Consider the following 12,727-nt stretch of genomic DNA (forward strand, 5'->3'; position numbering starts at 1 on the left):
TGTATTCTGTGAGAGGACAGTCTGTATACAAAATGGCCAGCACGTGTGTTACTTTTGCTCTGTCATTTTAAGGCCTCTACCTAGTCTGCACAGCAACTATTAGCTATAAAAGCTGAGCAGAGAGTCGGCAGGGAATGTTGGGGTGTGTGGTCGTCTGGGAAAATAAAGCAGCCTAAAGCAGATAGAAAAAAACTGTTCTCCATCAGTAGGACTTTCATTGCAAGGAATAGTGGTTAGAGGAGCAGTAGGATAGACAGTAGGAGTGTGGAAAGAGTGCAGTAGTGTGCAGTGAGTACTAGCCTGTGAGTGTTTGTGATTGTTGCCTAGGCACCTGGTTTGTTGGCTCACTTGTGTTTGGGAGCATACCAGCTTGAGTATGCAAAAAAAGAATCTATGACATATCTTAAATAGAATCATAAGCTAATCAAACAGGCTGGATTTACACAACCTCTACATGACAACCATATTTAGAACTCGGGTTTATGTTGATATCTGAGTTCAGCAATTAAGTACTTATTTGATCTAACTAAGGGCGTAGTGCAAATCCAAGCCCTATATTGAACACAAATCCATCTTTCAATCTTTTAAGATTAAATCTGCATGGATCACATTGGGTAGGCAGAGTTCACTGCCAATTTCCTGTTTGCCAGGTGTTCTTTTTTTTTAATTAAACTATGTTTGCTTAGATCTGGACTTCAAGCAACCTTAAGATGAAACCCTCCAGTGATGGTTATTACATCAAGGGTTGATGCATTCTAAAATGCAATGGTATCATTCATTTTAAACACAGGAAATAAGCCAGGCAGCTGGCCTTTATTATCACAGTGTCAACCCCTTCCACACAAATATCTTGCATTTCTTTGAGGAAAGGTAGAATAGCTAAGTATATGTTGTACTATATAGAAGGCTTATCTTGTATAGAGTCAGCAAACTAAATGAAGTATACCTTTCCCTAGGTGAGATATCCTTTTGGATGGACATTTATACTATATACACGATCACATATGATTATACTACATGTGCTCAAAACATTTATTGCACTTAGTTTTATAATAAGAGCTAAGTGCCAATTGAATATGCAACTTTAACTGGATTTATTTTAATGAGTTTTGGTTCTCTTTTTTGGGGGGGAGGAGGAGTTGCCTTTGAATATTGATTCTTGACAGTTGGCTGGACAAATCCCTGCAGTTTTCTTGGCAACATTTTTGGAAATAGTTTGCTATTACTTTCTTCCTAGGGCTGAGAGTAGCCTGTCTAAAGTTACTTAGCCAGCAGGCCTGGAATTTGGTCTTCTGCTTTCTAACCCAGTGTCTTTGACCATTACAACAATCTTGCTTTCTACTGTTAGTTTAACATGTATTTGCCTTCTGGGAATAGGCTTCGTGGTATCCATAGCAGAACATCCAGATTCAGCCATAGTTTCATTCCATACAGCATTAACCTTGTGAACTCTCAAGTTTCCTCCTTCTGTTATATATTCAAGATGGACAGTATTTAATATTTATTTGCTACGTATCTGTAGGGATGTCTGTCTATACATATGTTGTTCATTGTATGTTTAGGTGTGTGTCATGTATGTGTTTCACTTTGAGCACGGGCAACTAAATTTCATTTTTGATGTGTGCCGTTGTGCTCACAGTAAAAAACTGACAATAAAGGTTATCTTATCTTTTATCTTATCTTATCTCACATGTTAGCCATGATTTACCATTGACCCAGGATATATTCAACAGAGTGACCACAAAACTAATCCCTCTGCTGGATTAATATTCTGATTTTCAAGCCACATTTGTTTTAGCGTGAACCCAGAAATAACTAAACAAGTGCTAAGTTAATATTTTAGAAAAAGTAAGCAATTTGATCTGGGGTAAGTTTTCATCTTCCCTTAGCATAAGATATGAAATATGGCTCATGGTAGAATGCCTTAAAGGATCTCTCCCATCCATAAGCTTTAGAACAGGGCTGTCAAACTCATATCACGTGACATATCACAACATATCGTGACTTTTTTCCCATTGCCGGCAATGGGGTGGGCGTGGTTTTGCCGTGACGCATCTGGCCCGCCGGTCAGCAGTTTGACACCCCTGCTTTAGAAGCTGATTTCCTTCAGTAGCTGTAAGTCTTACAACACTAAGTTTGAGCAAATACTTTATACTATATTATAGCACATTTATTTTAAAACCTTGCCCTACCTAGGAGCTTAAGGAGCAACTCAGGAGTCTAAATAGTAATAGTATTAGCATTAGCAATAACATTTAGACTTGTATACCAGGTCTATAGTGCCTTGCAGCACTCTCTATGAGCAGTTTACAGAATCAGCATATGGCTCCCAGCAATTTGGCTCCTCATTTTACTAACCTCAGAAGGATGGAAGGCTGAGTCAACCTTGATCTGGTCAGGATCGAACTCTTGGCTGTGGGTAGAGTTTGCCTACAATACTGCATTCTAACCACTATGCCACCAGGGCTCCCTAAATACTGTACTTTACCTGAGTACTTTGCCTGTTTGACCCAAAGAATTTCTGTGTTGTTTTTCAACATCATAGATGTGGATGTTTGTGCAAGCTCTGCAGTGTCATCTATTGATCCACCTAATTTGCTGAGTCTCAGGGGTTCTCCGTCACTTGAAGAGCCCCCCCCCCATGATCTGATTTCATTTAATTTACTGACTGCTGAGAGCAAAGGCTGATTTAACAGTAGTGGCTAAAGAGGATGTTAAGCTGACTTGTAATTAACTCATCAGAGGAAAAAGAAAAAAGGCTGTGCTTGAGTAAGTACTGTGAGGCATTTGCTCCCTCTCCTGGCAGCTCATGGGAATCCTGGGGAAAAATACCAAGAGATGATTGCTGCCTATCCTTTTCAAGCACTTCTGTTCAAAGAAACATCAAAGTCTAGATTTCTCTGGCCAAATATACAAAATATGTTGAATTGCAACTCCCATAACCCATAGTTAGCACGGCATATGTCTTGAAGGTAATGGAAATGGGAGATGGACCTGTGAAGAACAGCATGATGAAAAAGGCTGATAATTTGGAGCTCTGTAAAATTCCCATAACCCTTCACTGTTTGCTATGCTCATTAGAGCTGCTGGGAGTTGTAGTTCAGTTTCATCTGGAAGCTCAGAGTGTTCCCTCTTATTCACTGACCTCTTTTGTTGGTAGTGGAAGCAGAGACTCTGATCAAGTCCTTCATTTGTTTAACTTAGATTCCCATTTCCACCCAATGTGGCATTTTAACTTAAAAGATGGATACAGCCCATTTTCAGTCTTATTGCTCCATGCTAGATGAGAGCAGGCTATCCAGTTGTTAAGTAGGAGGGCTGCATAACTATTCTTGCTAATCTGGAGATTTCATATTTAGAAATATTGTCCAACAAATAAGAGGCAAGAGAAACAGCTGTTTAGTAAAGTTGGTTTCCAGACACTGGGGGTGGGGGGGCAGGGAGTGGGGAGGTGTAAAATCCCTCTAACAATCCTCACTTAAACATGTCTTCTCAGAAGTCCATTAAGTTAATTGGGCTTACTTCCAGGTAGCTAAGTAAAGCATTACAGCATAATCCTGTTAAATGCAAATTAATCCTCAAAAGAAATCTAGCATAGCAGATTGAATAGATTGCTGAAACATCCAGATAGTGAATCTAATCAAAATATTACTATTGGATTATAATGGTTTAAATAAGCTAATAAATGTGTTTCCAAGAATTCTGACAACTGTAACAAATTAGAAACAGAGGAACATGGACAGAAAGAGAACAGCTCAGTCCTAAAGCTTCTCATTTGCAAGTATTTTCACTGACTTCAGGCAGGCAACACTAATGAGTAAGCAGTGTTTAAGCTTGACTGATTGCCTCTTCCACTGTGCTGTTCTGCTGCACTATTTCTCCATACCAAGAAAAAAGAAAATTGAACAAAATGCAATTCAAAATCAAAGTAATGTTCAAGCTTTCCACAATCCAAATAAGATGGTAAGCTTTGTAAAAAGGAAAAAGGCAGAAGTAAAATGTAGCTGTTAATAAATCCATGAATCGACATTTAGTTTCAGTCTTCTGTAAATGTGGGGAAAGCAGCAGTTGTATTTCAACAGGTTTATAAAATCTTGCAGATTCAAGGCCTGATTTATTTATTTAAGTATTTATATGGCTACCTAGCTCAACCAACATGACAAAGTGTTAAACAAGAAAAAAAACACCCAGGTATCATTAAGAGATAACACAGATGGCAAACTGAGAAAATAGAAGAAATAACCTTGAAAGCCTTATTCTTTTAGCTATCTATACTGCAATTTTTGGGTAAAGGTGTCCACAAGTTAGCTATGCACCATATGGAGGGGGAAAACTCTTGCTTTTATATTTCTTGAATCTTTTCACCATTCAGTTTTAATGGATGACTTGGATTCTAATATTTGGAGAGAGATTTATTCATTTTCTCTACATTACCCATTGTCTATTCTATCTACACTCCGCCATGTTGTCTATTCTGTTTTTGGAGCAATTTGTCTATTCTGTTTTTTCCTCCAATTTCCCAATATTTCCAAATAGGAGATATATACTTAAAAGGCCAGGTTAAGGAAAATGGTCAACTTTGTTTAATCTATAAATCAAACTGCCAACTTCTCTAAGCTGATGACTGTTCAGGAAAGAGGCATGGGAAATATGCAACAACTTACCAGGTCTCAAGTTCTATGCTCTTTTCCCTCTGCATCCACTAGGCTAATAGAATGCTTGGTGCATCAAGAATCTTCCTGAAGCCTTCTGGGATGGGAAAATCTTGTTTGGCTGACAGAAGAGAACCCATCTGAACTCTCGCTTCTTGTGGGCATAAAAAGCTTTGTCCATCCCTCAGGACTGAGCAGCATGCTGTTAAGCCCAAAGCAGATGGGATTAGCTTCACTGTTGAAACTTCATCTCCACTGCTTCGTTTGTCTTGTCCCAAAGGACAGTCCATCTGCCATGCCACAGACCTCAGCAAGAGGAAACACCTTTTTCCTGTTCTGTCAACCACAGCAGGAACAGTTGCTTTTTCAACAGGAAAAATTCTGAATCCTAGCAGCCTATTTATAAATTTGTCTCCTACGTTGGGGATCCGTTTTTCTGACAGTGGGAAAGAGCCAGATAACATTTGGGCAGCCAGGTGCTGTTTTTGCCACTATCCGGCCCGGTGATAGATTGACTGACTGTAACCCAAAAGCTGATGAAAGCTGCCCAGAGACTAAAAGGTTTCTACTCACACTCATGAATTCATTTCAAAAGGACCAATCAAACTGATGTAACCAAACATGGACCCCTGAACATAATTCAAGGGGCCATTCAGAGTTTGGAGTTAAAATTACTTATACATTTTTAAAACACGTGTTTAAAAAAGTGCTCTTAGCAATAGACTTATATACCGCTTCACAGTGCTTTGCAGCCCTTTCTAAGGGGTTTACAGAGTCAGCATATTGCCCCCAACAATCCACGTCCTCATTTTACCGACCTCGGAAGGATGGAAAGCTGATTCAACCCTGAGCTGGTGAGATTTGAACTGCTGACAGCCGGCAGTCAGCAGAAGTAGCCTGCAGTACTGCATCCTAACCATTATGCCACCATGTCTCTTAAAAGTGCAACAAAATTATCATTAAAAATAAATCAAAGAGTATCTATCCTGTAGTCTAGGATATTTTCCAAGAGCCTGATTATTGTTGTTGTTGTTGTTGTTGTTGTTGTTGTTGTTATTATTATTATTATTATTATTATTATTATTATTATTATTAAAATGTTTTTGCCTGTTGGTGGAAGACCAGAAGAGAAAGAGCTTCCTTGCTTTCTCTTGATGGGAGGGCCAAAGCTTATATATAATCAGCCACTGAGAAGTCTCCTGCTTGCCTTTCCACCAAGTGGTGAGTCAAAGGGAAGGGCTCTCCCAGGGACATTAAAGCTTCATCAGTCTCAGCCATACAGATTGCAAGATTTACTTGTCAAAAAGACAAAGCCTAAATCTTTTGAGACTCTCTTTTTGAAACCATCAGAACTACTTGGCCAGGTTCAATATCTTCAGATAAGCAGTGATGTTTTAAAGACGTGTTTTGGTTCATCCGGGAGAAAAGAACCTTTAATGTAACTTAATCCCAAGCATAGGCATTCACTAATATGCACTGTGATGCCAATATCTTGTAGTATGCATATCACAACACAAATGCCACCCTTTTGTAAGAGGCAGAGTTTTGTCACCTGCCCCCTTTGCCCACCCCCAGTAGACCTACATGCAGTGTGGTTATAGAATGTGGTAACAGAAGGCAAAACATTATAAACGTCATCTGAGATATTCAAATCCTTCACTATGTATATGCATGTTCCCCTAAAATTTAATCTTGAGTCCTTCCAGAAAAAGAGCTTCAGCTACCACCAATCAAAAACAGCTATATTATCTGGAATGCGCGCGCACACACACACACACACACACACACACACTGAATAAGACAAGATAGCTATAAGAAAATGCACTTATATAGTTGTGCCTCAGTTTGAGGACCACCGATTAGACATTTCCTCCATCAGACTTATTTGTCATTTCTTTTAGCCCATTTCCCTTCATCATTCAAGGCAAACCTGGCTGGCAGTTCCTTGCCCTTCTAGAAGTTTTCCAATGAACTCTGACCCCACCACTTAAGAATTGATGTCTAAGTAAAACTGAAAGTATGCTGCTCTAGTCCAATAATAACCATCATCTGTGGAACATATTAAGGTTTTTTTTCAGGATCCTCTTCCAGGAATCTATTCCTGACTCCTGCCAACTTGAAAGAGAAACCTTTTTCCATGATGTGTAGGTGAGCCAAATCATCTTGCTTAGCTTTTGAACTTCCCTGCTGCATAATCGATAGTAGATGCAAGTGTACTGCAAAGAGCTACTCTTTTCTTTGAGCTGAACTGGCAAGTTTTGCATCTCCCTCCTTTGACTGGAAAAAAGCTCCTGTAGCATCTATGCCAGCCATGACTTCATCTGAGTCATTGGAGTTGGGAGTTCCATAACACGTCCCACTTGATACCAGCCAGTTCCATTATTAAACCCATCATAGGAGAAGCAATTTGCAGAGCAGCAATTTTGCCAAAGATTAGAGGTTTCCACAATCTCCTTCTCCTAAGATATTAGAGCGTACTATGTAAACCCAATCAGATTTACACAAGGCTCAGCTGTTTTCTATACAGGGCTTTAGGACCAGGAAGAAAGTTTCCACAAGGATTCTACAGATATCATAGATGTCCTGCCTAAAAACGATCTTGCCAAGAAGTAGAACTTTTCATTCCATTTAAAGCTACTGCCAGGAGTGTTTTTTGAGTAGTGATTTGTGTAAGGGCATTTCCTCACACACATTTAAAAGTACTCGGCTTTCAGGTTATAATTATCCCACTCTGTTTTCTGTTTTTCTCATATCTATAAAACCTCTGTTCTGCTGTCTGCTGTTCACAATAGACTATGGGATGGCAAGCATTGGATGGAGGGAAGCTTTAAAATGCTTTTCTATATGAATCTACTCCTATTCCTGCCCTGGTTCCATATCATGTTTACCATATACATGCAGAGAAATCCCAAAAGAGCATATTTAATATTTTATGAAAATTTACATCTAATTGAGTCCCATGGATTGCATACCCTGAAGCATTGTGCAATCTATGGGGAAGGGGTCTTTCTCTATTATTGAATCAATGTTCTCCACGCATCCTGGAATCAGCTTAAAGTGACTCAGTCTCTGTGTTGCTTCTATTATGTCAGTTTTGAGTTACTGCCAAAAGATGTCTTGATTTGTGAGTGTGCCAATCCATTACAGAGATGGTGACTGAGTGTATCTTCTGACTTTGCTTTAGATCCCTTTTCAGCATGTCATCAGCTAAAAAAGCAAATATTATTTTAAACACTTCATTAGAAATGAGGTGGGTCTCCTCTAGTTTTTTATTATCTTCCCTAGGCTGGCTCATTTGCCAATTCTTCCCAAACTTTTGGGCGTCTCTCAGGCTGAAATAACATGAAATAAAGAAATATGGGAAGATACCATGGCAGAAATAACTCTGAAGAGGAGAGAAGTAGACCTTACCCTATCTGTTAGGTCCTCTAGAATGGGAGGACTGAACCTGACTACCTGATGGTCAACCAGTATTCAAGGGGAATGGAAAGGGAAGCAGTTGGAATTGACAAATATAGGAAAAGTGGCTAGTCATTCAGCTGGCATTTCTAAACAATTCTAAAACAAATCAGCAATTTTTTCCCCCCAAATAAAATAGCAGTGGTCTGTTTTCTCCTGTAAGTTTGGGAAATTGGAGAGAGAAGTTGGTGTCAAAACAGAAACTGGAGAAGAGAGTTGGATGAAAGGAAGTCATGAAACAGTGTGCTAATGAAAAGGACAAAGGCTGAGAAAGAAATAGCTTTGATTAATGTTAGTTACCACCAGAAGGGACGGGACTTCCACACACCTCCCCAAACTGTGTCAAATTGCACTCCCTACAGGTCTGCTGATTTAGTTCCCAAAGCAAAGGATAGCAGATTTCACAAGCATTTAAGCTGCTGCTGGGCAGTGAGAAAGGGGGAAAATGTTTTTATATTTATAATAGCCCATGAATATTTAAAGTTAATGGAGCTGAGAATGAAATAAGGAAAATCTACTTTTTAAAATTTATATGCTGCCTCTCCCAATAAGTCTAGACAGTTCACAAATCAAAACATTTAAAATACACAGTAAAAGACAAAAATGAATAATAATGATGACAAAAATAAGCACCCAAAAAATGGAACCACACAATCTGAGAAAGAGGGGAGCTGATATAAATGACAAGGGTTTGTTAGTCCATGACTGCACTGTGCTGAAGGCAGGTGGAGACAGAGTTGGTGGAGGTTAACTTGGATGATGCCTCTATGGCCAAATTACTTGGCAAAGCTCCAAATCCCTGTATCCTGGAGGACTCTTGCATTTGTGACCAGAGACATCTCTTTTTTCCTTCCTGAAAGAGCATATGGCAGAGATGATACCCTGCTACTACTTCCTTCCTCCTTCCCTGCTTGACAGACTTCACCAGAAAGGCAAGCAATCTCTTTTGAAAACTGAAGACAAGAGAGAAAGAAAAGTATCCACCTCGTCCCTCCTTCAGACTCAGATTTCTTTTATCTGTGTCTATGGCTCTTCCTCTTGTCTCCCAAGGTTATTCTCATATCCCTCTACAGCAGGGGTGTCAAACTGCCGGCCCCGCGGACCAGATGCATCATAGTGAAACTACGCCCACCCCATTGCCGGCAATGGCAAAAAAAGGTGCAACACATCACGTGACATTGCGAGTTTGACACCCCTGCTCTACAGTGTAAGCATTGGTAATGGTTGCTAATGAGTAAGAGAGAAGGGGCAGGGGATGCAAGAACAGTGTCATGTGAGGAGAGAGAGAAAAAGAAAATGAAGAGCATATTGAAGAGGACTGTGGCAAACTGTGGCCACTTTTGGCTTCCCCCTCCTTAAACAAGGCTATTGTGTGCTGCATCTGATGTACTTCACAGTTTCATCCTGACAGATTTTTTTTCCTCTTCCCGTAACCCAGAAAACGATACTCTACCTTCTCCCAGATTTATGGGACCCCTTACAAAAAAAAATAGACTTTGCAGTCACCTTGGAGTGTTCCAAACTCAGTCTAAAGAACAAATGTTAGCAGCCTTGTAAAAATTAGAAGGGACTTTTCAATCATCACAAATCAAAGTCCTCTAGCCATTTGTAAGGATCATAAAAGATTGAGCATCTGGTCTTTGGTCTGGCAGGTGGGGTTATCAAAATGTATGCCAACTTCCTCTTAAACGCCCTATTTATTTATTTCTATGGGAGGACCTTTGACACACACTGTTGTCTTCTCCCTGCTGTTTTACTTCTCTTTGTCTGCGCCTGCTATGCATCTGGGCTGCCTCTTGTTCAGTCTGTTGGCAAAGCGTCTTTTATCATAAGCCTGGCATGTGCCTGTTATGTACATAACAACAAACACCAAATACGTTTGGTAGAGCAACAGAGTTCAGAACAAACTAGCAATAAAGTGCCCTGGACACACACACTGCAGCAAAAGAAAAACAAAAGGGCATTTGATTTTCCAAACAGAGGAATTCTGCTCATTGTTCACTAAGCTTGATCCTTAGAATTTATCAGCTTCCTCCAAGACTGGAAGGCCTTTTGATGATCACATACCTTCTTCCCTTCCCCCAACCATCCTTTTAGTTCTTGTGAATCAGTTTGATCCATTTCCTGGCACACACTGACCAGAAATGACTTAGCCCTTGTGTCATGCTCAGAAGCTCTCAGCAACCTTTCAAGTACACTGAAGACTTAAGTTTGGATATTGAGAAAAAGGAGGCTGTGTGCTAAGTAAGCCCTTCTCTCTGCCCTTGTGTTCTAGACGGGAGGGGGGGGCGCACTGGACCACTGTTCCCTGAGACAGAAAAACCTCCAGAGATGTTTGGCATATAATGAAATCAGCTACAGAAGACAAATGTGTTCATGTCTAAGGAAAAAAGGATTCTGCTTGGCTTTTTCTGGGAAAGGACCCAAGATGTTATGTGTTCCCACCAAATTATGATTTAGTATTTATAACTCTTGAATCAATATTTTTTGCTTAGAAAAATAAAGGAATAATTTCAAATGTCATCCTAAGAGTTACAACGCTCTTCCTCCGCCTCCTCTTTGCTCAGCCAGAGACTTCAGTGGGCAACAGCAACAATGGAGAAAGGAATTACATTGGTAGAGGATTCAGTGCAAAGAAGGAGGGTTGAAAAAAAAGCATTCCCCTCAAAAATACTGGCCTGCCTAACAGTTCAGCTTCCTAACGACTGAACCTTGATGACACTTCTAACTGCCGCAATTCTAGATATTAAGCAGCTTCGAGGAAAGCATTTTTCTTCCCTAGTCTGGCTGATTTAAACAACCCACTCCCCTTTTGTAAGCACTGGAGAGAAACGCATAATGATAACCAAGCCTACTCTAAGGGGAGCTTTTGAAAGCCAGTGACTCTCCCACACTATCCGGGGCATGAGATGAGGGGAGTGTATATGATGTGGAAGAATACCGGCCCGTTTCTAAATCAGAGCACTTTCTCTGGGCTGGGTCACCCCTGGGAAAAATACGACTCCCTCTCAGCAATCCAAGGGCAAGAATAAAAAAGGCTGGGAGGAGCCCTCTTGTTAGAAGCGCCTGCATGTTTCTCCGCAGCCTTGAGTCCTGGCCGAAGTATAAAGGAGACTGATAAAGACACCTCGCACGGTATCCCCCAGTTTGCCATGCTGGCTGAGCACGAGGGGAGCGGGAGCGCAACTCCTCCTCGGAGTGAGGATCCAGGCGGGGAGCGCCGGGCGGAAGCGAAGGAGCGAGTCTGAAGGGACTGGCAGGCCGGCTTGCCGAGCCGCTGCTCCGCACCAAGCTTGGCCTCGGCCTCCGGCAGCCCGGCTGAACAGGGGCGCCTTCTCTGCCGGCAGCCACTTCCAGCACCGCCGCCCGGACCTTCGGCTGAGTCACCGCCTTTCGCAGCCGCCGCCCCGCCTAAACCTTCGCCGCTTGGCAGGAGGAAAGGACCAGATGGCAGCCCCTCCCGCCCCAGCCTCCGGGCCGCCGCGTGGAGAGCAGCATCCCCCGCTGAAGCCCCCGCCCATCCCCGCAGGGCAGCCCCGGGCACTCACCCGGCTAGGCGGTCTGCGCGGGGCCCTCCATCCCCTCTTCCGTGGGGCCCGGCGCGTCGTTGCTGCCGAAGGGGCGTTCCCGTAGCCTCTGCCCCGAAGGTCTCCCTCGCGGGGTAGTCCGCGCTGCCCGCCCAGGCTGCTCTGGGCTGTAGAGTAGTTGTGGCTGACGCCGCGAGGCTTCCTCCTTGTCCGACGGGCGGGCACGCAGATGGGTTCCCTCCTCTCCTCCTCCTCCTCCCGCCCTTGGCAAGCTGGCAAGAGCAGCTCTGCGGTTCACCCCGGGACACCAAGTGGCCGCCTCCTGCAGGATGTGCCGGTCCCGGGGTGCCGGCTGGGAAGGGCGGTTACGTGGACCTTTTGGGCCCGCCGGCAGAGCCCGGGGTTGGAGGCTGTTGGGAGAGGGAGAGTGCCAGGCTAGTGTGACGCGACACCCACCCAGCCGCTCACATGTCGGCGGACGGTTCCCCTTCCTTTCTTTCCCAGATTTCTTCCTTCCCTCCCTCCCTCCACCCCACCTCCCCTTTCTTCAGAAAGTCTCACAAACCGTGGCTGGCGGGCGGGCGGGCGGGTGGGAGGCAATCTGTTTATCCTTGTGTCAGATTTTTCTCGGGGAGGGGGGAGAGGGGAGGGGGGAGAGAAGCCGGGAACTAACCCCTTCCTTCCCACGACCGTGTCTGAAGCCGGGTTCAGAAAGCGCCGACCAAGAGTCTTTGGGAACAGAGCTACCACCCAGCGTTTTTCTTTCAGACGCGTTGCGAGCCCGCGCGTGCGCTCGTGCCCGCAAATGCAACCTCTCCTCCAGCTTTCGGCTGTTTCCACTTCGGGGTAACAATGCCAATCTTCCGACCGAGACGGGCGTGGTGCACTGAAAAGCTGCGGCGCGATTTCCAGCTTCTCCGGAGGACCGCGTGTCTCGGCTCACGGAGTCGGACCGCCTGATCACTCGGGCAAATTGCATCGTTTTCCGTGGAGGAAAGGGAGAAAAGAATACCTTACCGGGTGGGGGGGGGGGCAGCTTTGTTTTTAGAGTCTAGCTGTGGAGCTGGCCACCTCCCCATTAAACTGCAG

General features: G+C 43.3%; 1 protein-coding gene across 2 annotated transcripts in view; it reads right to left on the reverse strand.

Moving 5' to 3' along the window:
- NAV1 (neuron navigator 1) overlaps positions 1–12,101 on the reverse strand; it is a 249,828-nt gene extending 237,727 nt beyond the window's left edge. For both annotated transcript variants that reach the window (XM_039329353.1, XM_039329352.1), the window contains exon 1: positions 11,660–12,101. The gene's annotated coding sequence lies outside the window, so the exon portion shown is untranslated. The remainder of the gene's footprint in view (positions 1–11,659) is intronic.
- Positions 12,102–12,727: the final 626 nt, after the last annotated feature.

This window comes from Crotalus tigris, unplaced genomic scaffold (genome assembly GCF_016545835.1).
Source record: "Crotalus tigris isolate CLP2741 ecotype Arizona unplaced genomic scaffold, ASM1654583v1 scf7180000024396.1518868, whole genome shotgun sequence".
In the NCBI taxonomy this organism is placed as follows: domain Eukaryota; kingdom Metazoa; phylum Chordata; class Lepidosauria; order Squamata; family Viperidae; genus Crotalus; species Crotalus tigris.